This window comes from Pan troglodytes, chromosome 21 (genome assembly GCF_028858775.2).
Source record: "Pan troglodytes isolate AG18354 chromosome 21, NHGRI_mPanTro3-v2.0_pri, whole genome shotgun sequence".
Taxonomy (NCBI): domain Eukaryota; kingdom Metazoa; phylum Chordata; class Mammalia; order Primates; family Hominidae; genus Pan; species Pan troglodytes.
In genome coordinates, this window is record NC_072419.2 from 45,366,182 (window position 1) to 45,389,813 (window position 23,632).

Consider the following 23,632-nt stretch of genomic DNA (forward strand, 5'->3'; position numbering starts at 1 on the left):
GAAAGACCCTGTCAACATAGGCACTGCCAGGAGCTATTTTGTCTTGTCCTGACTCAGCCCATACATGACAATCTCCCTTGCTCCCTTCCTTTGCCTGACACTTCTGAGCTCCATCTCAGTGCCACACTTTTCTTGTGATCTTCCTCTCCAGCACCTCTTCCCTGAGTCAGGCATTAATAGCTCTTGGAAGTGGGTAACATTTTATTCCCATTTTAGAGATAGAGAAACTGAGGCCTAGAGATGTTAGGGAAGAGCTGAGACAAACCCAGGCAGTTTAGCTCTGCATTCTCTTCATAAAAGGTAAGACAGGGTGTAATAAAATGGACTGGGCCTTTGGCCCCGAGGAAGGAAGAGTTGTTCACATTTGACCACTGGGGCCAAATGTGTCTGAGTAGAGGAAAACCCCAGGTGTTGTGGTGGTCACTGCCACAGGTGAGTCAGTTGGCAGAGCTGTATTTGGACCCAATTCTGTCCACTCCTTGTCCTATACTCTTTCTAATACACCAACCTGTTTTGCTTTTTATTAGGCCATCCCTGGATAAAGTGGAGGGACTTGCCTGGGGTCCCAAGATTTTGCTGTGAGAGGTGAGATTAGAGTAGAGACCTCCTGCATCCTGGTCTAAAACTCTTTCCACCACACTGAGCTGCCTCTGCCCAAGGCTGCGCCCATCTCTTTGCCTGTTTCGTTCTCTGCTTCTGCCTCCCCTATAAGGGCACTGCAAAGACTCACCAAGACCTTTCCAATCCAGTTGCCATGACTGTTAGTGTTATGCACCTACAGACTTTGTAATCCAGGTTGCAGAGAAGTCAGTGTTTGTCTAACTTTTGGGGCTGAAGAGGACACTGAGGGCTTGTTTGGGGCATGGGGCTGCTTGGTCCTATCCAATCATTGCCTACTTGTCCTTTGCCCCATCTCACAAATATGTTATCAAGTGATCAGGCTGTTATCTGATTATGTTTGTTAAGACCCAGATAATGATTTCTGTTTCTTTCTCTACCTTCACACACACACACACACACACACACAGACACACACACACACACTCACTCTCACTCACTCACTTCTAGGCACCAAAGGGCTGTAGGCTTTGGGGGCAGACCCATGCTTTAGTTCTGGGCCTTCCAATATGATCTGGGATTTTGGAGGGTGGGCGACAGGGAGGCTGAGCTGTCACTTTGAATTGCAAAGCGTCTATTCATAATGCATAAAGAGGCCCCCACAAAGGGCCATAGCCTCCTTTTGTCCTGCAGCTCAGGGAAATTAGACAGCTTCAGAGCCCCTTATGAAAATGCAATGTATTACCACTGCTTTTTCACTAGTAAATTATGCATTCGAGAGTGACAAATTCCAAGATGCTGCCTTTATTAGGAACTCAGTGCTGGGTGGGTGGACAGTGCTGGCTGCCAAGCTTGCGACAGAATGTTTAATAACTTTTTCTGACTGTGCTTCCCGGAGGTGGTGTTTATAATACGTATTTCCCTCCTCTCTCATTTTATCAAAACACCGATGCTGAGCTTATTGCTCTATTTATGCGTTTGGAACCTCTTCCTGGGTCAAAGAGCATTTGAATGACAAAGGCAACGACAGAGACCGTTTTTTTAACTAATCTGTCTCACATGCCTGTGACCTTGGTGTTCTTGGTTTTTTAAAGATCCATCCATTTGGAGGAGTCAGCTGCTTCCTGAACTTCAGGCCTTGAGGCAGGAGACAGTGTGTACCATCTCCTGCCATTCTGTCGGTAAGTAGAGACCTGTGATGGTACCCAGGATTCAAAAGTCATCTTCCCCAGGGGGAGGCAAGGGAGGCTTATGGAGAACCTCTTACAGATATTGTGAGCATTCTACTCGTTACTTAGGGAAAGACAGCGGGTGTTGGTCCAACTCTGGCTTTTGTGCCAGGTAGGAGTTGGTCCTGAGGCTGCCCATCTGACCATACTGGACCTGTTTTAAGGTTTTTCTCTAATAAAATTTTAGATTTGGCAATCTGTGCTCCTGCAGGGGATGCTATGTCCAAATGTCCCAGGATTTGTTTTTTTCTGTCTTTCCTGAGACATTCCCTGCCCAGCTACCCAAGGAATCCTTCAAACGAGCAAATCTGACCATATCTTCTATGGTCAGATTAAAATCTTCCATGGCTCCCTATTGCTTATGGGACAAAGTCAAAATTCCTGAGTCTGGTCTAAAAGGTGTTTGATGATCTTGACCTGCTGCCTTTGCCAGCCTTCTTGTCAGACTCTCGTGTCATGCTCCGCCTAGACTATGAGCTTGCTATTTCATACTATGTAGCTTTGTAAGTCCCAGAAAATGCTGGGCTCTGACTCTTTTATAACTTTACATATACTGTTCCATCTGCCTGGAATGCCTTCCACTTGTCTGTCCAGCAAATTCTCACTCATCTTTTAAGGCCCAGCTTCAGTGCCGCCTCCTATCATAAGTCTTCCTTGATTTTCCAGGCAGAATTAAGTCCCTCTTACCCCCATCTACCCATTGTGTTTGTACATACATTCATTATAGCAATAATCATATTAGATTTCAATGATTGGCTTGTCTTTCTCCACACTTTATTTTTAATAGAACACCTAGGTTTTAGTTAATGCTAAACAAACATTTGTTGGTTGTCTGTGTGGCATCTTGGGTTGCCTGACAGACTCTTGGCCAAATCTGTTCATGCATCCAACACATACATACTGAACAACTTTTGCAGACCAGGCACTGCTGGGCCTGACCTTCTGGTTCCATTACTAACATGTTAGCAGTGTCACTTTGAGCAAGTTACTTAACATCTCTGTGCCTCAGTTTTCTCATCTGTAAAATGGGAATAATGCTTAGCACTTAATTTTTGGCAAGCTAGTGAGAATTAAATGGGATGATGCCTGTCCAGTGTATGAGGGATAGCCTCTATTAGCCCAGGGCTGGCACACTGGAAGCACATAATAAATGCTAGCTGCAATAAATAATAATAATAATAATACTATTATTATATTATATGCTTATATAGGATCTATTTACAATAATATAAATATAATTATTATTCATGTTACTTGCTCTCCTTGAATTGACTGGGCCTCCAACTTTCCCTGGCTGCCTTGCCCTACAGTTCGCAGATGGGACGTGGATCATTTTAATTAGGTTTTATTGGGCTGTTATATGGGTCATAATTGAGGCCATTATTCATTTTCATGGGGCTGCTCACACAGCCTCGGTTTAGACATGATGCTATCTTGACGAGACAAGTCCCCATCTCAAAGGATCCCTATTTGAGGGGCTGGAGCTGCCACAGGAAAAGAGTCCTTCCGAGGCCCCAAACACAGATTCTGAAGAGATTAATGCCAGGAGTGTTCGTCAGAGAAGAGGAGATTTGTGGGCGACAGTGGCACCCTTCTGTGTGGTTGTTGGGGCCACCCCTGGGGAGTGGGGCATTCATCCACTTGGCTGTGTGTTCCACTCTCACCCCAGGATCTCCAGTGCTCTGGACAGTGTCTGGCACTGAGCAGACACTTGGAAAATGTTTTCTGAGTGAAAGCCACACTTGCAGGTGCTCAGGAAGGTGAAAGCAGTGAGTGTGGCCCAGCACACAGGCCTGGGGCAGCCTCACGGGTTCCAGCTCCTGATTGTGTGCTGTGGACTGTCCCTTGGTTCAGAGCCATGGGACGCGCTCGTGTAGCCCCAGTCAGGGGCTCGTTGAGGGATTGGTATTGGGGAAAAGTCAGTGTAGGACCATAGCTGCGCCTTTCCCATAAGCCTCAACTGTCTGGATCAGTGTGTTCTTAGGCTTGGCCTAGATGGGTTATTGTTCAGGAAAGCTTCACTCACCTCCCTGTGCAGAGTGGTGGAGTCATATTTCCCTGCCCCATTGATGTTGGTCTTGCCTATGTGTTTGCTCATGTGACAGTGAAACATTAGTAGACTTCAAACAAGAAGAAGCTGTGAACACACTTGTGCTATCTGGCTCATGCCCTCCTGCATGCACACTGGCGACCTGCTGTCATGATAAGCATATCCGAATTAGTCCCAGCATGACCATGCATGGAACAGACCTGAACCTTGTTTGTGGTCTGAAGCCAATTCCAGCCAACTTTCAGTGGGAGGCAAAGCCAATCCCTTGACCCCAGCCTAGATGAGCTGAGCCCAGTCCGCCTACAGACCCAGGAGCATGAGAACCAGTACTTGTGGTGGGAAGTCATTGAGTTTTGGCATGCCTGTTGTGCAGCATTAGTGTAGCAGTAGCTGACCAATACAGAGCCCCAGAGCAGCTCCAGTGGAATGTGTTTCATATATTGAGTTTCTATATAAGCGTGTTTGAAATAAGAATTTGATTGTTGAAAACAGATTGAAAGCCTCTACAACAGTGGTTTTCAACTGGAGGCAATTTTGTTCTCCAGCGGACATTTGGCAATGTCTGGAGACACTTTTGGTTGTCACAACTGGGTGGGGGTTGGTGGGAGGGATGGTAGGATAGTGGCATCTAATGGTAGAGGCCAGGGATGCTGCTAAACATCAGAATGTACCAGACAATCCCCCGGAGTAAAGAATTATCTGGCTTAAAATGTCAGCAGTGCTGAGGTTGAGAAACCCTGATCTAAAATCTAAGATCATTTGAATCTTTACCACCAAACATCTACCCTCCCTCCTTCCCTGTCTCCCTTTCTTCTTTCATTCTTCCCTCCTCTCCTCTTTTCTTTTTTTTCCCCTCCCTCCTTCTCTTTCTTTCCTACCTCCTCCCTTCTAAACAAGATAGATATATGGCCAGGCCCTCAGGGAATTTATCTTGAGAGGGACATCTCAGACAATATAGGCATAAACCAGTGAAGTAATGATGACAAATGCTATGCAGGATGCGGTAAGGAAGAATTACAGGGGGGACCACCCTTGGATGGGGCGATCAGGGAAGGCCTCTCTGAGCAGCTGACAGATGTGAGGGTCAGAAGGAGAAGGAGGAATCAGCCTTGGAAGAACTAACAGAAAAATGTTCCTGGCTTTGGGAACAGCAAATGCAGAGACATTGAGATGGGTGTGAACTCGATGTGTTCAGGAAGCAGAGAGAGCCCCTGTCTGGTGCAAGAAAAGTGAGGGCCAACCCTGCCCTGCCTGGCATGGGGCTGGAGTTTGCTGAGCAATTGATATAATCCATGTCAGCTCTTTGGAATTCCCAGAAATTCCTGTAGACTCCAGAGTCTTGGGGGCTCAAGAGGGTTCAAACTTAAAGCTAGGAAATCACCTCAATGCCATGTTCAATCTATTTCTTACAGGCACAGGGCTGGAAATGGATTGGCATTCAAAGTAATGGAATGGAATGTTTTTATTTGAACATCAAAATCCTTGGTGGATTAAAATGTGCTGGGAACGTGGAGCATGACCTCACCGTGACACGTGCACCTGCTCAGCTGCATTGAGATACAGGGCCCTGCAAAATGGCTTGTTTTCTCCTAACTTCCACCCTGGTCCCTTCCAATACAGGCTCCACAGGAAAGTCAGGACACAAAGGAATCATTGCACTCCACTCTGCTCTCAGGATAAAATCCATACTACTACTACTTCTTTTTTTTTTTTTTCTGAGACGGAGTCTTGCTCTGTCGCCCAGGCTGGAGTGCACTGGCGCGATCTCAGCTCACTGCAACCTCCGCCTCCTGGGTTCAAACAATTCTCCTGCCTCAGCCTCCTGAGTAGCTGGGATTACAGGCGCCCGCCACCACGCCCAGATAATTTTTGTATTTTTAGTAGAGTTGGGGTTTCACCATGTTGGTCAGGCTGGTCTCGAACCCCTGACCTCGTGATCCACCTGCCTCGGCCTCCCAAAGTGTTGGGATTACAGGCACGAGCCAAAAATCAACACTTCTTGATAAGGCCTACGAGGCCCCCCATGGTTTGATCTTTGCCCAGCCCTCCCACCTGTCTCATCCTATCCCACTTGCTTTGGGGACCTCAGGGATGTGCCCATACCTTTCCTGCATCACAAGGATCTTCTTATGGAACAGACTTCTCATAGCCCTCAACAGGAACCAGCTTGGACTCTGGGCTTCAGGACTGTGAGAATACAAATTTCCATTGTTGAAGCCACCCAGTCTGTAGAATTTTGCTAGGGCAGCCCTAGGGCATTAATACACACAGGATGGAAGGGATGGATTTGTCTTGAGGGGTTGTGGAAGGAGGTATATGGGTGGGAAGTGGGCTGGGGCTGTAGGTGACTGAGGGTGAGGCACTTACACTAACTCCTATTTTGGCCCTGGGTGAGGCTGTGATGGAAGCTGTGGTTGGTGCTGGCCTGGGCCTTTCTATGTGTGTGTGTGTGTGCGTGTGTTGGGGATGCAGGGTGTGGCAGGCAGGAAGGAGAGCTTGAGCCAGAGGCATAATGAGGACATGGAGAAGCTGAGCTGTGGAGCCAGCAGGACCTTTTCTCCTGGAAGAGAAAAATGAAACGGCTGGTTGGCTGCGAGTTGTTCAGCTGAGTCCTTGTCCCTAATTACCACCCAGACCGAGCCTCTGGGCAGCATCAGCCTGGCCCATCTGCAGCTTCTAAGATGGTCAGGATCCAAGCCAGGTGCCGGTGTGTGTGCTGGTCCTCATGGCCAGTGAGCAGCGAGGGGACTTTAATTAAAGAACTAATTACTCTGACTCTCTACGGGAACATCCGCAGCCCCCCAGCCAGTCTGGAGCAGGACTCCCTCTAATCTGGGCTTTCAGAGCAATGCCTGAGTGTGTGTGTGTGTGCGTGTGTGCATGTCCGGATGTGTGCGTGTCTGTGCATGTTGGTATGTGTGCATGCACTTGGACATGTGCTTTGTGTGCCCTGTGCATGTATGTGCACATGTATTGGTGAGTGACCATGTATATACCTTGCATTTCTATTTGTGCATCTCTGTGTGTGCAGGTGGGAACATGTGCACACGTGCGTCATCATGGTCATGTGTATGTATGTGGGCAAGGGGGTAAATACACATATGTACCCAAATAGTGTGGGTGTGTGCAAGTTCTTATGATTTTTTTCCTTTCCTATGATTGAAGCTTCAGCGACTCTATGGGTTGCATGTGTATGTGTCCCTGGTCATTCTGCAACTGTGAGTGTGTGCAGTGTGTGTGAACATGGCTCTATAAACAGGGCCCCAGCCGCAGGTAACATCTGTGTTTGCACTGGGCTTTTGGAAGCTCTACCCAAAGGAGGGGAGAATGCGGAGACTTTAGGGAGCAGGTGAAGGAAGGCTGGTCTGTGAGGTGGGTGGTTTGCAGTGAGGGGTTCAGCTCTGCTCTGATGCCCTGCTTAGTCATGTTGGACCAAGGTGGGAGGTTGTTCTAGACAGACTGTCCAGGGATTGAGTGGGAGGTTTGGCTCTGGGCAGGGGTGAATAGTTGCAGGTGGACAGAGTAAGCCTTCCAAGCTGAACAGTATGCTTCCCGCTGTGAGCTCCGGTCTCCTTGACAACACAGAGTCAGGGCTGGGCCCTGGGGAAATGGATGTGCATCTCCGTGTGCGTACCACGAGGGGAACTCCGGGAGGCTGTCCTGGTGGGAGCTCAAATTGTTTTACGGAGGAGTTTGGAGTGTGGGGAGAAGAAAATTAAAAAGGTCTCTTTCAACTGCAAAACAAAATTCATAAGTTTTAAACTTCAGGTTAAGTTCAGGGTCTGAGCCTGGTTTGCTCTCAGAGGTAGCATGATCTGTTTGAATCCCTGAAGCATGAACACAAGAGGTTTGGAGGAGGCTCAGAGTGGACATAAAGAGATTGGAGGGGCTGGGGCAGGCCCCTGAGGACCATGGGAAACTATGGGTGACCCCTTCATGACTAAGGAGAGGAGATGGGCTGGTGTGCCTGGATCTGGGCTGGATCCTTATGGAGCATGAATGTAGGGACAGAGCTCTCTGGACAGTGGGCAGGAGTGGGGAAGTTGGCACACGGAAAATGCTGACCAGCTGAATCTTGTGTCCTTCCTTCTCTCTCTCCCATTATTTTGATTATTTCACAAGGAATCTGAAGCTTCCCCTCCATTCCCCACTGGCAACCAAAGGTGCAGTGCCAGAAAAAAACAGGTATTTCCCCAGAAGTCCTGGGTCAAGTATTTCCTTGAAAGCTCATTATATCACCTTTTGCTTTGATTGTTCAACTGGTAGTGTCGGGACCTGTGAATGGCACACAGCTCATAGCTCCAAGTGCTCCTGGAGCCACCCGTCCCTGCCAGCTCCCTTGGGGCTGGGAAGCAGGTGACACGCCATGGGCCTTGCTGTCTAGAGGACTGAAGGGTCCTTGACCAAAATAACCCCTTAAGTTGTCCTAACCTGCTAGAGAAATGCTTCTGGTTAGACAGAGCAATTGTTGAAACACTAGCCTACGTTTTCTACTCTTTAAGAGATACCTTCCATGAATTAACTTATTAATAGGAGTCATAATAAAGACAATAATAATATTCAGGGCCACCAGTAGCCCAGGTGGCAGCTGTGAGATTTAGAACAAGGCACCATCTCAAGGCAAATAGGTGATAGCAAGGTGTCCCCTTTGATGGCCATTGAGAATGAGGCACTCCTTCCTCTGAACTGAGGCAGCCCCACTGAGGAGCCTGGCGAGGAAGGGGAGCTCAGGCTGGACTCCAGCTGCACTTGGCTCCCCCTTGGCTAGGTGCCTTGGTACAAGGGTCAACCTACACAGCAGTGCATGACAACCCTGGGTGATAGCTAGCGTTCTGCAAGTGCTTACTGTGTGCAGGCACTATGCTAAGAGTGGACATGGATTATCTTATTCTACCCCCACAGTAGCTGCACAACCTGGGAAACATCAACCCCGTGTTGCAGAGAAGGGAGGCTTCTTCTCTGAGGCTTCGGGAGGTTCTGCATGCTGTTGGAGGCCACACAGTTTTTAGGTGCAGCATTTGAACCTAGGCAGTCTGTCTCAGAGTCCAAGCTCTTGGCCACAAAGTTAAAGGTAGGGCCTGGGGCAGGTAAAAGGATGGGGGTAGATAAGTTCTCAGGGAGCTCCAGGTTGGTGGGTAGACAGAAGGATGAGAGCCCAGTGGACTCTGCCAGTGCTCTGTCCATGCATCCTCCCCCAATTCTGCTTCCTGCTGATGGAATCTTACTCTCTGTTCAACTGAGGCTTTCCCTTGGATTGCATTCAGGGCAGACCATAAGCGCTGAAGGTTGATGCCCCCAGCCAATGAAGACAGGAATTATCCTTTATTGGGATAGCTCTGAGGCATATTCTACCCCATTTCCTAGGGGTTTCCAGTGGATTGAAGCCAAGTTGCCTACAGGGTTCCCCAGCTCATGAACACACCCCATACTGGCTGTCTTCATTTCCTATATCACTCTCCTACACCTGGTGCCTTACCTGGACCCACCTCCTAAATATACTGCTGTTCTCAGATCCTGGTCTCAGGGTCTGCTTCTGGGGGATCCTGGCCTAAGACAGGGGTCCTATGACCACCCTTCCTAAGCCCATAGCCAGCCTTCCCTACCCAGAAGACAGGAGCTAGAGGAGCCTAAGGAGGAAAAAGAGTATTATGGAAAATCTTCGTGCCTAGAGCAGTGCAGTCCAGCTCAGAGGGGTTCATTTCAGCAGAGGTTTCCAGGGGCAGGGCCAACACATCTGAGAGGAGTGTGTGCACCCGTGTACGTGTGCATGCACAGACACTATGCATGCACACTATGGACTCATCACACACCACACACCACACACAGTTTCCAGGCACCAAGCAAGGTTCAGCCTTGCTTAGCCTCATGGCTCTGTGGACTCTTGATTCTCAAACATGAAGCTAAGAGGCCTCCTTGGGGACAAGGCTGTGCAGCAGGGAAGCAAATCAGGTGAGTGGTAGGAGTGTCCTGGTGACTGCAGCCACAGCAAGTGGGGTGCATGCAATGCAGTGCATTGGGATCAAGTACATCTGTGTTTTGTTTTGTTTTGTTTTGCTTTTTTGAGATGGAGTATTGCTCGTCACCAGGCTGGAGTGCAGCGGTGCGATCTTGGCTCACTGCAACCTCTGACTCCCTGGTTCAAGCGATTCTCCTGCCTCAGTCTCCAGAGTAGCTGGGACTACAGGCATGCTCCATCACACCCAGCTAATTTTTGTATTTTTAGTAGAGACGGGGTTTCACCACGTTGGCCAGGATGGTCTTGATCTCTTGACCTCATGATCAGCCTGCCTTGGGCTCCCAAAGTGCTGGGCTTATAGGTGTGAGCCACTGCACCCGGCTGCTACACCTGTATTTGAATCCCAGCCCTGCCTCGCAGCACTATGTGACCTCAAGAAAGTTACTGCTCCTCTCTGGCCCTCCCCTGCCTCTGAGACTCTGGCCCCTTTGGGTTCTGCGTCTGCCCTGACACATGACCTCCTTGTTGGCATCCCCCACAACACCCACATACCAAGAATAAGGAGATGGGTCCATTCTACCCAAATTTTGGATGCTGGGGAGAGGATCACATCCTTCAGCCATGGAGCAAACATCAGCTTCCCTCTTCCCCTTCTTCCTCCGGTCTCAATTCCTCTCCCTTGAATAGGACAAGCAGTTCAGCTCCCATAGACTCACGTAACCAACCCCATCACAGAGCTTAGCTGAACAAAGCTGGGCAGGGCTGCCTCTTGAGCCAGCCTCCTTAGAAGCCTGCTGGGCTTAGAAAGAGCAAAACTGTCATCTTCTTATGCCCACAGCGGATACTGGGCTTTCACTAACATTTTACATAAACAGTGTTTAGTATCTGCAAAAGATGGGAAAACCACTTGAGTAAAGTAAACTGTAAGGACGTTGCCAGTTCCATAGAGCTTTGCAAATTGCTCTTCAATTTTAAACAGCTCGTTAAAATGCAGGCTCACCTGGTCCCCACAGGAATCTGGTAAGGTGGGTATGATGATTATGATTGTCCCATTAGCTAAGTCATCATTGAAAAGTGAGTGATGTTCCCATTTTACAGCTGAGATATAGGGTCACAGAGATGTTATGCATCTGTCTTATTGATGAGACAGAATGTTTTTTGTTATAAGTAACAAAAACCTCAATGAAAATAGTGTTAAATAATGAAGATGATTCATTAGCTTGGATATAGAAGACTCTGGATGTAAAGTGGTTCTAGGGTTGGTCAATTCAGTAGCTAGCTACTCAGTGGCTTGGGGTCTTGTCTTGTCTTTTCTCCTTTCCCTTTCCTTCCTTTCTTGATAGAGTCTCACTCTATCACCCAGGCTGGAGTGCAATGGCGTGATCTCGGCTCACTGAAACCTCCTGGGTTCAAGCGATTCTCCTGCCTCAGCCTCCCAAGTAGCTGGGACTACAGGTGCATGCTGCCACACCGAGCTTTTTTTTTTTTTTTTTTTGTAATTTTTTAGTAGAGACAGGGTTTCACTGTGTTGCCCAGGCTGGTCTTGAACTCCTGAGCTCAGGCAATCTACCTGCCTTGGCTTCCCAAAGTACTAGGATTACAGGCATGAGCCACGATGCCTGGTAGGTCTTTCCATCTTTCTTCAGGCCATTCCCACTCTGAGAAGCTTCCCATTTGCAGGTAGGTTTGAAGCTGTTTGTTGTTCATGTGTTGGATATTGTGCCAAGGTAGTTTCATTTACCTACTTTATGGAGGAGGATATGGAAGCCCGAGGCACTGACCTGTGGTATCCCCAGGATTTGTGGCAGGACTTCTCACTCAAATTCCAGGGCTCCCCTTCCTCCTCCATGCCACCAGGCACTACCTCCATGGAAAAGGCAATGCCACAGTTTTGAGCTGGTTAAGGAAGATACCTCCTCTGCTCCCTCCTTCACCATCCCCCAGTGCAGAGATGGAGCACCTTGGTTCCAGCTCAAGAGGGGAGAGGGGGTAGGGCCACGGCTGGGGGACAATTTAGGGCTGATTCACAGTGACTATGAACTAAGGCCTGACTGAGAGGGTATCTGTGAAGGACACTGATCATCTTTGTGCTTCGCTCCCAGTGGTGTCTATTTATAAAATGTTTTAGGGAGTCATTGAATCTTCCTAAGGGGCAGTAGATAAAGCATAAGCTTGGAGCAGGGAGATCTGCTGTGTTAGTTTAGGCGACGCTGGCTGCTGTAACAGGGAAACTCTGACATCCCAGGGACTCGGTTCAACAAAGCGTATTTCTTGCTTACAGAAAGTCTACTTGGTGGCAGGGTTGAGGGTGGGTGGGGGTTTTCTGTTCCACAAAGCCATTCAGGCATCCAGGCTGACAGAGACTCTATGCCTTCAACATGTGGCTTCCAAGGTCCCTCTGGATTTCATAAGCTAGATGCGACAGGACAGAGCATGAAGGGCTGGTGTGGGGCACCCTTGGGAGTGGTGCACATTATTCCTCTTGATTCACTGGCTGGAACTCAGCCTCATAGCTGTGTAATCTCAAGGAGAGTGGGAAATTTTGTGCCTAGGAAGAAGAGGAAATGGATTTGGAGAGCCACATCAGTCTCTGCCACACTTGGTTTTGAATCTAGACCTTGCCACACACTATTTGTGGGAACTTAGCTTCCTTAACATGTCTGGGCATCAGTGTCCTTATTAAAGGGCAAATGGTGGTAATCTCCTAGGAGGTATGATGTTGGGAGGGTTTCTTGAGTTTTTTCTCCAACACTCCCATGCAGTCGTGGTTCTCACCTGCAGAGCTCCAGCCTCTATGTACAATTGTCCACATACTTGTCAACTTCCTTGGTAATGACTCCTCTCCTGGAGGGCAAACTCCACCAGAATAGGGGCCACACTGCTCTCAATCAGAGCTGCAGCCCTAACAACTGGCCTGGCGCCCAGCACTTAGTAGGCATTCAATAAATACATGTCGGGGAAATGAATGGACGGATAAGTTAATATGAACACATATGTGCTAAGATTTACTCCTTTAAAAATTCTTCCTCAATAAATATTCGCACCTCTATGTTCCATCGTGGTGTGGTGAGGGGGAGGGAGGGGGGAAGAAGACAAAGTGAGGAGGAGGAGGGGCACCTTTCTCCCACCCCTACTGGAGCTCAAACTATAAATAGCTCCAGTTGGAATCTGACTGCAGATTCCTCTAGCAAAGTCAGCATCCCCAGGACCTCTCATCCTGGATGGGGACCGGGAGTGCTTCCTCATTAATCACAGCTCTTTAATTAACAGCTCTGAGCCTGGAACAAAAGGTGCTTACCGGGAGAACGCCAGCGGGCCCTGAACTCTGGCCGCCTGTTTTTATTTGGAGGACCTGGCACCTTGGGGAGCAGGCATGGCATGGCTCAGTGCTGAGCCCGGCAGGGGATGGGGTTTGGAGGGCGAGCAGCTGGCAGGCCGGCCGCCTGTCTCCCCCTTGGACATCTCCACACAGAGCTGACTCGACTTCGAGCAGGTTGCTGGCTGCTCTGTCCTCCTTAGGCCGATGCTGATGTCATTGGTCTGGGATGGGGCTGGGCAGTGAAGTTGTCAGGTTCCCCAGGTGGCTCTAATGTGCACAGTTTGAAAAACACTGCTCCAGGGATGGCAGGCTTGGCAGAAGGCACTGAGATGGGTCCAAAGGCCTGAGTGACCCAGAGATGGACACTTACCCAAGGCATGCCTAATGCCCAGGCAGATCAAAGGCCCACTCCCTCCTCTTCTCCCCGTTGGTGGATGCAGCAGGAATGGAACCTGCCTTTCCTTCTCCCATCATGCCTCCTGGAGATGATCAGAGGAGAGCCAGACCACAGAAGCAGGACTTGAGCCAGGGGCTGGGTGGGAGGCTTGGAAGGCAGGAGGAAGCACACACAGCTTGGCACTGGAAGCAGTGGCCCTAGGGCTCCTGCTGAGCCCCAGGTGTAATATCAAGTTGATGCAAAAGTCGTTGTGGTTTTTCCTATTGCTTTCAATGATAAAAACCGCAATCTGACAAAGGGCTAATATCCAGAATCTACAATGAACTCAAACAAATTTACAAGAAAAAAACAAACAACTCCATCAAAAAGTGGGCAAAGGACATGAACAGACACTTCTCAAAAGAAGACATGTATGCAGCCAAAAAACACATGGAAAAATGCTCATTATCACTGGCCATCAGAGAAATGCAAATCAAAACCACAATGAGATACCATCTCACACCAGTTAGAATGGCAATCATTAAAAAGTCAGGAAACAACAGGTGCTGGAGAGGATGTGGAGAAATAGGAACACTTTTACACTGTTGGTGGGACTGTAAACTAGTTCAACCATTGTGGAAGTCAGTGTGGCGATTCCTCAGGGATCTAGAACTGGAAATACCATTTGACCCAGCCATCCCATTACTGGGTATATACCCAAAGGACTATAAATCATGCTGCTATAAAGACACATGCACACATATGTTTATTGCGGCATTATTCACAATAGCAAAGACTTGGAACCAACCCAAATGTCCAACAATGATAGACTGGATTAAGAAAATGTGGCACATATACACCATGGAATACTATGCAGCCATAAAAAATGATGAGTTCATGTCCTTTGTAGGGACATGGATGAAATTGGAAATCATCATTCTCAGTAAACTATCGCAAGAACAAAAAACCAAACACCGCATATTCTCACTTATAGGTGGGAATTGAACAATGAGATCACATGGACACAGGAAGGGGAATATCACACTCTGGGGACTGTTGTGGGTTGTGGGGAGGGGGGAGGGATAGCATTGGGAGATATACCTAATGCTAGATGACGAGTTAGTGGGTGCAGCGCACCAGCATGGCACATGTATACATATGTAACCGGCACAATGTGCACATGTACCCTAAAACTTAAAGTATAATAAAAAAAAAAAGTCTAGGAGAAAACCAAATGGTCAACATGGATGATGGCATATAAGTGTTTTAAGTTTTCTTTAACTTTTTGCATTAAAATTTTTTCTATATTGAATAAGCAAAAAAAAAAAAAAAAAAAAAAAACGCAATGGGCTGGGCGCAGTGGCTCACGCCTGTAATCTCAGCACTTTGGGAGGCCGAGACAGGCAGATCATGAGGTCAGGAGATCAAGACCATCCTGGTTAATACGGTGAAACCCCATCACTACTAAAAATACAAAAAATTAGCTGGACATGGTGGCACATGCCTGTAGTCCCAGCTACTTGGGAAGCTGAGGCAGGAGAATCGCTTGAATCTGGGAGGCAGAGGTTGCAGTGAGCTGAGATTGTGCCACTGCACTCCAGCCTGGGCGACAGAGAAAGACTCCATCTCAAAAAAAAAAAAAAAAAAAACCCAAAAAACAACAACAAAAAAACCACATAAAAAACCACAAACCACAGTGACTTTTGCACCAACCTTATAATTCTTCCTAACAGATCTCTAATGTTCTTTTCAAATTTGTCTCTTCACTTCTTCTCTTGTACTGTGACCACTGTTGAAGGGCTCCCTACAGCAGACCTGGCTCATTACAGAGTTCTGTTAGCATGCCCTCTGAACGGCAGTGTCTTCATCTATAACATGGGGACATTATGCTTGACAGATTCCCAGTGTTTTCATGTGGTAGGTATTCAGAAAATTCTTGTGTAAACTCTAAAGTTCAAATCAAAGATGGCAAAGAGTTTTCATTCCGTATGCCAGCCTTCATGTGAATGGCCGCGGCCACCTGGAAAGGAATTTGAGGCCAAACGGGGGCTCAGTAAAAAGGATGCTGGAGTTGATTAGTGATGTCTCTCAGGGGTGCAGGAGCAAGAAGTGATGGCCAGAATTGCACGACTTTGCCATCCCTGGTCTTGGCGTAAACTTTATGAAGGTAAGGATTGAGTCTTTCAAAAGTTCACTTTTGTGTCCTTTGAGTTTAGTAAAGAATCTGGTGTATATGAAGTGCTCAAATGTTTGTGGAAAGAAGAAATCTGTCCATTGTTTTTTCTAATTATTATTTTCTTGACTGTTCCTAGTCCACCCTTCACTGGGTCTTTTTTGGAGTTTGGATTCCTGTCTCCTTTCCTAGAGTGATGGTGTCAAAGTCCCTAAGCTGTTTTTGGAAGGGGGCTAGTGTGATTGAGTTGTTGGTTATGCAGTTAGGCAGGCCTGTGCCCACGTCCTGCAGGCACCACTGCATCCTGGCTGTGTGGTGTTGGGCAAGGCATTTCTATTTGCTGAGCCTCATTTGTCTTTTATATCATATGGGAATAATATTGGATTGGTGCAAAAGTAATTGCGGTAATTTTGCAAATGGCAAAACCCACAATTACTTTTGCACCAACCTTAATACGAACTTCCTCACATCTTATCCTGATGATTACATGATTAAATGAATCTAAAATGCCCAGAAAATGCAAGTGCTGAGAGTTGGTTTGCTTCTGAATTTCAAAGTCCAAAGTTTATTTCATTTTTTTCCCCCTCCCTTTCCGTAGGCAACTGCAGTGGGGTTAAAGCATGAATTTTTATGTTCCCTTTCTCTGGGCCTAGTTTTGTCACTCTGAAGTCCTCATTTTTATATTCTCAAATCCCTAATTCTTCCCCTCCCTATTCTCTGCCCCGCCACCCACCCGCCAATTAATCAATTGTTTCAGTTTTCTGGCTACATCTTAGTCTAGCCATCCAAGCTCTCTCCTTAGGCTTTTATTTTCCAAAACCAAGGATGGCATCCAGGATGATGGCCCCCGCTGCTGCCTCTGCCCAGGGTGCTGACTTTCTCCAAACTCTCAAGCAGGGGTTTAAGTATTAAGAGGTCATCCCTGGGAGTAACCTGACTATTTGGGACTTTTTTTTTTTTTTCCCAAAACGGTATTTTCCCCAGTCTACTTAAGAGCATATTAAGTGTACATATTCTCAGATCTCATCTAAGACATAGGGAATCGGACCCTGGGGGAGTGGAGACTGGGTACCTGTGAGCTTCAAGCGCCCAAGTGACCCTGTTTCACTCGGAGTTTTGACGGTAACTAGAGAATGTTCCTAAGAGAGAACCTCATTTAAACAGTTTCCCAGGATGCCCTGGCATTTCTCTTTGCATGCTCCAGCCCATTTAGCTCTTTTTACAGTGGCTTTCAATATGGACTTCACACTAGATCCCAGATCAATTATGCCAGGAGTTTTGGGGGTGGAGCCTTCTAAAAGTCCTCCAGGTGATTTGAATGGGGATTCAGGGCTGAGAGCCATGAAATTCCTGAGATTCCAGCTCCTGAGGAGGAAGGCAATCCTTGGACTTCTTATTGCAAGAGAAGTAGAATTCTCTTTGCTCTCTGCTCTTACGTCCTCATGATTGGGGCAGATCCTAGAAGCCTGGTTGCCTTGTGTATGCAGTGGACACAGTTACTATGTATTAAAACCACTTGTTACTCATGGACTTGGCCCTCAGTTCTTCCTCTCACCTCTGTAAAACTGGTCTAGAGCAGTGATAATTTTGCCCATCTTTTTCTGTCATGCACATTTTAGCACCCTTATTTCTCTGTTCTCCCAGTTGATGTGGCAGGCAGGAGTGCAGTAGTGCACCAAGATTCAGGCTGGACAAGAGAGGAATGGAGTGACCCTCCTAGGACAGGCTCCTAGCACACCGCTGGTCTCCCTCTTCCCCAGGAAATTAATCCTTGTTCTGGCATTACTACCACCAGAGCCCTCTAGACTCTATGTTAGTGTCTTGGAGGGGGAGCTTACTATCTCTTTGGGCAGCTTACTCCATATTTGAGAAGTTTTGGGGACCAAATTTATCACTACCCCTCTTGGTTCTCAGTAACAACAGAACAACTCTTCACCCAGCTAATTCTCAGACAGATCTCAGCTTAAATGCTGCATTTTCAGGAGCCTCCCTGACCACTCCATTTTATTTGGTACCCCCCACTTTCTGCTACTTACTACACTAAGCTTGTTATCTTTATTACAAATACCACAATCGATGTTATATTTGTTTGCCTGTTTATCACCTGTCTTTCCCACCAGACTGTAAGCTTTACTAAGAGCAGGGACCAAGCCTGCTTTATTCACATGATTCATAAGGGTCCTAGCAAGAAATAGATGTCACACTTGAATTCTGTAGTTTGAGTTTAATAAAGGGACTTTTTATAAGGGTATAGGCTGGGCATGGTAGCTCACATCTATAATCCCAGCACTTTGGGAGGTCAAAGGAGGAGTATTACTTGAGCCCAGGAGTTCAAGACCAGCCTGGGTAACAAAGCAAGACCCCATCTCTACAAAAAAATAAAAAAAATAATCAGCTAGATGTGGTGTCTTACGCCTCTGGTCACAGCTACTTGGGAGGCTAAGGTGGGAGGATCGCTTAAGCCTGGGAGGTCGAGGCTGCAGTGAGCCATGATGGCACCACTGCACTCCAGCATGGGTGACAGAGAGAAACCCTGTCTCAAAACAAACAAACAAAACTCCCCCCAAACCCACAAGGGTGTAGGCAGGCTTAGGGGAATCCACAAGGGACAGTATAGTACCCAGGACTAGCCACACCAGAAAGCTGTGACTAACCCAATAACTGAGGGTTTTTGCATTCCCAAAGGCATGGTACTGGAGCCCTGGCTGGAGCCTTTGGTTGAGGCCACCAGCAGCAACTTGGCAAATACCTTGACCTCACTCTCCTCTTGCCTTCTGATCTTCTATTGTCTGAGCCTGGCCGGAAGTGAGGGAGTAAGGGAGTCCATTGATATGTTTTATCAGGTGAACATTTTGGGGTACAGAGCGGGATGGAGAGGGCACCCATGGATCTGAAGGGGCCAATGAAAGATACTCCACGTTTGCTGTTGTATGCACAGATCCTGGCACTGCATCTGGCACATAATAGGTGCTTATTAAATGTTTGTTGAACGAGTGAATTCTTACTCTATTTGAAGAGAGTAATCATGCCATCTGGATCTCCAGGTTCAGCTCTCTGTTCATTCTATTAACCTTCAGATAATGCATTTTTGTGACCCCTTTCCACCCTGGTTGCCTTTTTCTGAGTGCACTTCTGTTAGTTATGTCCCTATAGAGTGCAGTCTAGGTGTGGTCTCATTGGCACAGAGCAGCAGGACCCTCCCCCTGTAATCTCTCTTCATACCGCCTGAGATCCTGAGATCCCAGTATATTTTTGGGAGGACATGCCGTGATGTCTTCTTGCTGTCAAGTGAAACCCCTACATACTTGCATGAGCTGCTGAACATGTTAATTGAATTCCAGGATATAGATCTGCTTTGAACGTTGTCTGACTAGTGATTATAGGATTTGACCTAAATTGAGATTAACAGTGGCAAACACCACACATGCATACTTCCATGGCAGACATTACTAATCTATCAAAGCCACTATTTTCTGCTACACCTCTGAATCCTTCTCAACACATGCTTTAGGCAGTCAGTACCAATCTGTTGGAAGTGGCATATGAAATAAAACCTATTGACCATTCTTGCTGTAGGCTCTCTTTGGATTTGAGAAATGAAGGATGGGAATAGAAACTCAAATATCTTAATGAGGAAAAAAACTGTTTCTATTGTCTGCTCAGCCACTGAGCACCTAATAGGGTCTATGTGAGGCTTAAGCAAGCATGTGAGTGAAGTACAGAGCTCAGCGCCAGGCTCATGGTAAGTCCTCACATTGCTGTGGTTTGAAAAGGAAACTGTATATCCAACAAGTAGAACTTCTCAAACTCTTTAGCAGGAAAGGCAAGCCACACTATGGGGTCTTGCTGTACAGAATTGAAGGAGCTCCAGGTGAGAGTAAGCCTATAATTTGTAGGGCAGCTGGAAAGTCAAGGTGCTGGAGCCAGAAGGCAAGATGAAACTGAGACAGAATCCTTAGGTGGGACCTGGAGTGAGTTGTGCAGCCGGAGACCCGCCATGCTGATGAATGCTTTAGGCACCAGCTTACTCCCTGAGTTTTGGCCTGTCCTAGACATCCAACATGCTTACACAAGCTGACAGAGAAGCTTCTGCCTCCATTTCTCTTCCTGGAGCCCAGCTTATTTGTCAGGGGTCCAGACTTTGGACTTTTGCTTGGTAGGGTGGATTTTATTATTAAACCTTCAGTTGCTGGTCTGTGCTCTATCCTCCCTCACCTGGCACATTTCTAGTTATCATTAGGCCAGCACTAGTTATCACTAGGCTGGCTCTCATAAGAAGGCGTATCTTGAATGACATGTACATTACCAATAGATATGATGTGAGCCACAAATGTGAGTCACTTAATATACTTCAGAATGTTCTGGTAGTCATATTTTAAAAAGCAAAGAGAAACAGTTGAAATTAATTTAGATAATATATTTTATTTAATCCAAATGTTCAAAATCTAATCATTTCAACATATGATCAGTATAAAATGACTAATGAGATATTTTGCATTCTTTTTTTGTAGCAAGGCATTGAAATTAGGAGTACATTTTTCACCTGCAGCTCATTTCAATTTGCATGAACCACACTTCCAGTGCTCAATAGCCACATGTGGCTGGTGGCCACTGTGTTACACAGCACAGGTTTATGTCCTAGGCAAATCCTACATTCTCAGGGATGTCCCCAAGCCTGACCTATTTGCTCCTTCCTTGGGCTCTCCTTATCAAAACAGTTATCATACTTTACTGTTATTGAAAGTTTACTATTTCTCCTCTTCTCTGGAGAATACATTTTATCTTATTTTTTGAGAGAGGATTTCACTCCTGTCACATAGGCTGGAGTGCAGTGGCATGATCTCAGTTCACCGCAACCTCCGCCTCCCAAGTTCAAGTGATTCTCCTGCCTCAGCCTCCCAAGTTGCTGGGGTTACAGGTGCACACCATTGCACCCAGCTAATTTTTGTATTTTTTTTTGTAAAGACAGGATTTTGCCATATTGCCCAGGCTGGTCTTGAACTCCTGGGCTCAAGCAATCTGCCTGCCTTTGCCTCCCAAAGTTCTGAGATTATAGGCGTGAACCATTGTGCCCAGCCAATAATACATTTTATAAGGGTAGTGAGCAAATGTGCTTGTTTATGCACCTCTCTACCTGGCTTGCCTGGCATATACAGGGGTTCTATAAATCCATGTTGAATAAGTAAATTAACAGGGCCCTCTATTCTCCAGGGACCCCACCACCTTTGTCTTCCTTGCTTCCACCCCTGTCCCTAACTCAGTTTCTCAGATCCTGGCACACCTTACGGCCTCCCCATCCCCTCTGCTTGTCTCATCCTGAGGCACCTGACAGCCGGGATTATTAGTGGGCAGATCAGGCAGGGGCCTAATGGACTTGGGCAGCGCTAGTGGGGAGCCAGCACAGTACAGGGGGCAGGCAGAGGGGCCTGGAATGAAGAATGGCCCTGCCTGCTGGCCCGGGGAGGCGCCATGCACATACTTCCTACCGATCGGTGTCAGCAAGTGTTCCAGGGACACTGCTAAATGCCGGCTGTAAATCTCGCTTAAAGGGCCATCAAGAGCAGCTTTTGGCCACGAGCATCTTTGCCATTATTCTTTACTAGGCCCTTTTAACGTAACTGGGAATAGGGCAATATTTTGTTCATCTGTAGCTATTGGAAAGAGGCTCAGCGGAGTTTAATGGCTGAGAGCTGGGCAGCAGGCTTATCCTGGGAGGGATCTGGGGCCAGCTGCGGCCAGCTGTGGGGCCTTTTGGGGTAGGGTGGGATCTGGGGTGGTTCTTTGGTGGCTCTGAGGGGCTGGGCCCTGTAGCCTGTGAGGATGAAGGCTGACTTCACCTCCTCCCCAGAGCTGGCCTCCATGCTCCTTAGGTGGGGTGCCTGGCTGGATATTTCCAGGGGCCCCTGCTGCCTCTTGGATTCCTGAGCAACCAGGAGCTGAGAGCAACAGACTCAGCAGTGGCATGTTGGGGGCAGGCAGCTTTGCATTCCCAAATCACATGCTCTTTAAGCCTCAACAGAAACAGCTTTAAAAAAATTCCGACAACTCCTTATAGTCCCTGGTCCACTCCTTCCAGGCACCCTTCAGCCCTGGCCCCTCAGCCTCAAATTATCTATGCAATGTGAAAGCCCCCATTACACTGCTTCCAAAGAAGCAGAGGCTCACAGTCCTTTCTTGGGGGAGACACCCTTGTCCATCAGGTGTTTGAACTAGTGGACTAGCAGCCAAAGGTCTACATGATCACCCACCAGCCAGTGACTCTTACAAATATGAGGCTTCTCGGCAACCCTTAGGCAGGGCTGACATGTTGTCCAACTCACGGGAGGGCACCATTCATATCAAGGTCTATGTGAATGGCATCTCCTGAATTTGTGCAGTGCACAGCTTGGGCAACCACACGCAGTAGCTCTGTCTTCAGCCTCTAGTGCGTCTCTACTTTGGCATGGTGTTGATGTGGGGGTGAGGGGCCTGGCTGTGTGGTTCTCAGAAAGGGTGATGATGGGTTAGCCTCCCTTGACAGAGGCCACTGCTGTCCTTGGTGTAGGTCTGAGCCTCTTCCTCCACTTCAGAATTCTAGACCAGGGATTGGCAAACTGTGCAGTTCTATTGGTCTGCAGCCATGCCATACATATGTAGTTCATGTATTGTCTGTGACTGCTCTCAAACAGTAGACGAGTGAAAGCTACAGTCGATCATAGAGCCCTCAAAGCCCAGATTATTTACTCTCTGGCCTTTTAAGAAAAAGTTTGTCAACCCATGTTCTAGACAGTGGTGAGAGGAAAGGAAAAGGCTTCTAAACGCTTCCTTACTGGACATCTTTGGAGGGCCTGGGGGGGTGGGGCTTTTATTGATTGCTTTAATTAAGCAGGCCTGGATATATATACCTCTTTTCTTGCTGTCACTGACTTAGTGGAAGTAGGAGTGTCCCAATATCTTTGTTGTGTACTATAGTTGACATCCAATCCAAGGCTGTGTGACCTCAGGGCCCAATCCTGGATAAGAGAGCCGTCATTCAAGAACTCATTCTGCAAATGTTTATTCTACCTGCCGAGTGCCGGGAAACCAGATGCTGTGTGTACAGAGACAAGTAAGACATAGGTCCACAGGTCCTGACCTGGAGGAGGTTATGGGCTAGTTAGGAGGAATGTGTGTACACAGATAAGTGGAATATGGTGTGAAGAGTATTATAAAACAGAGGTCCTAAGATGAACTCTTCCATGAGGCTGGTTGGGGGGATGGGGACAAATGAGTCGGGTCTTGAAGTAGAAGTAGAAGTTTTCCAAGTATATGAAAGAGGATGAGGGTATTTCAAACACATGGTCTTAGTTCTGATGTAGTTTCAGCACCTCTGGGACTGAGTGTGTGAATCTGGAAAACATTTAGAAAAGTTACTGCGTTGAGTCTAATGTCTCTTGTCCTTTATAGTCTCACAGATATTGCAACCCTGTCCTTGTATACAAAGACATTTATCTTCATTTCTCTGTCCAGGCACAGTCTCTAAGTAGATAATTACACTGGCAGGCTTGTACAAAGATGGACTTGGAAACGCTCATGTCAGCCTTGTTCAGTTCATTCCCACCCATGCCTGCCACACAGCTTTGTACACACACCTGAGCCTGCATGTGAATACACCTGTGGACACTGAGCAGCTGGAATGTAAACATGCACACATATCCCTGTACACTTGGGTGTTGTCCTTGATCTTCTGCCTCCAGCGTATGTGATCACCTGAACTTCATCCTCTACCACCAGTGATAACCTGGCTATGGAACTCGGGCATGAAGAATGTTTTGACTAACTCAAATGTGCCTCTCCCTAGTTTCTTCTTTACTCTTAGGCCATTCCCTCTTTCTAACCCACACTCCACTTTTGGTGAGGATATATGGTTTATATCCTCAACAAAATATACATGGTGCTGTGACCTGGGGACAAATAACTGGGTGCTCTATTTAGGCTGAAGCCAGGTAACTG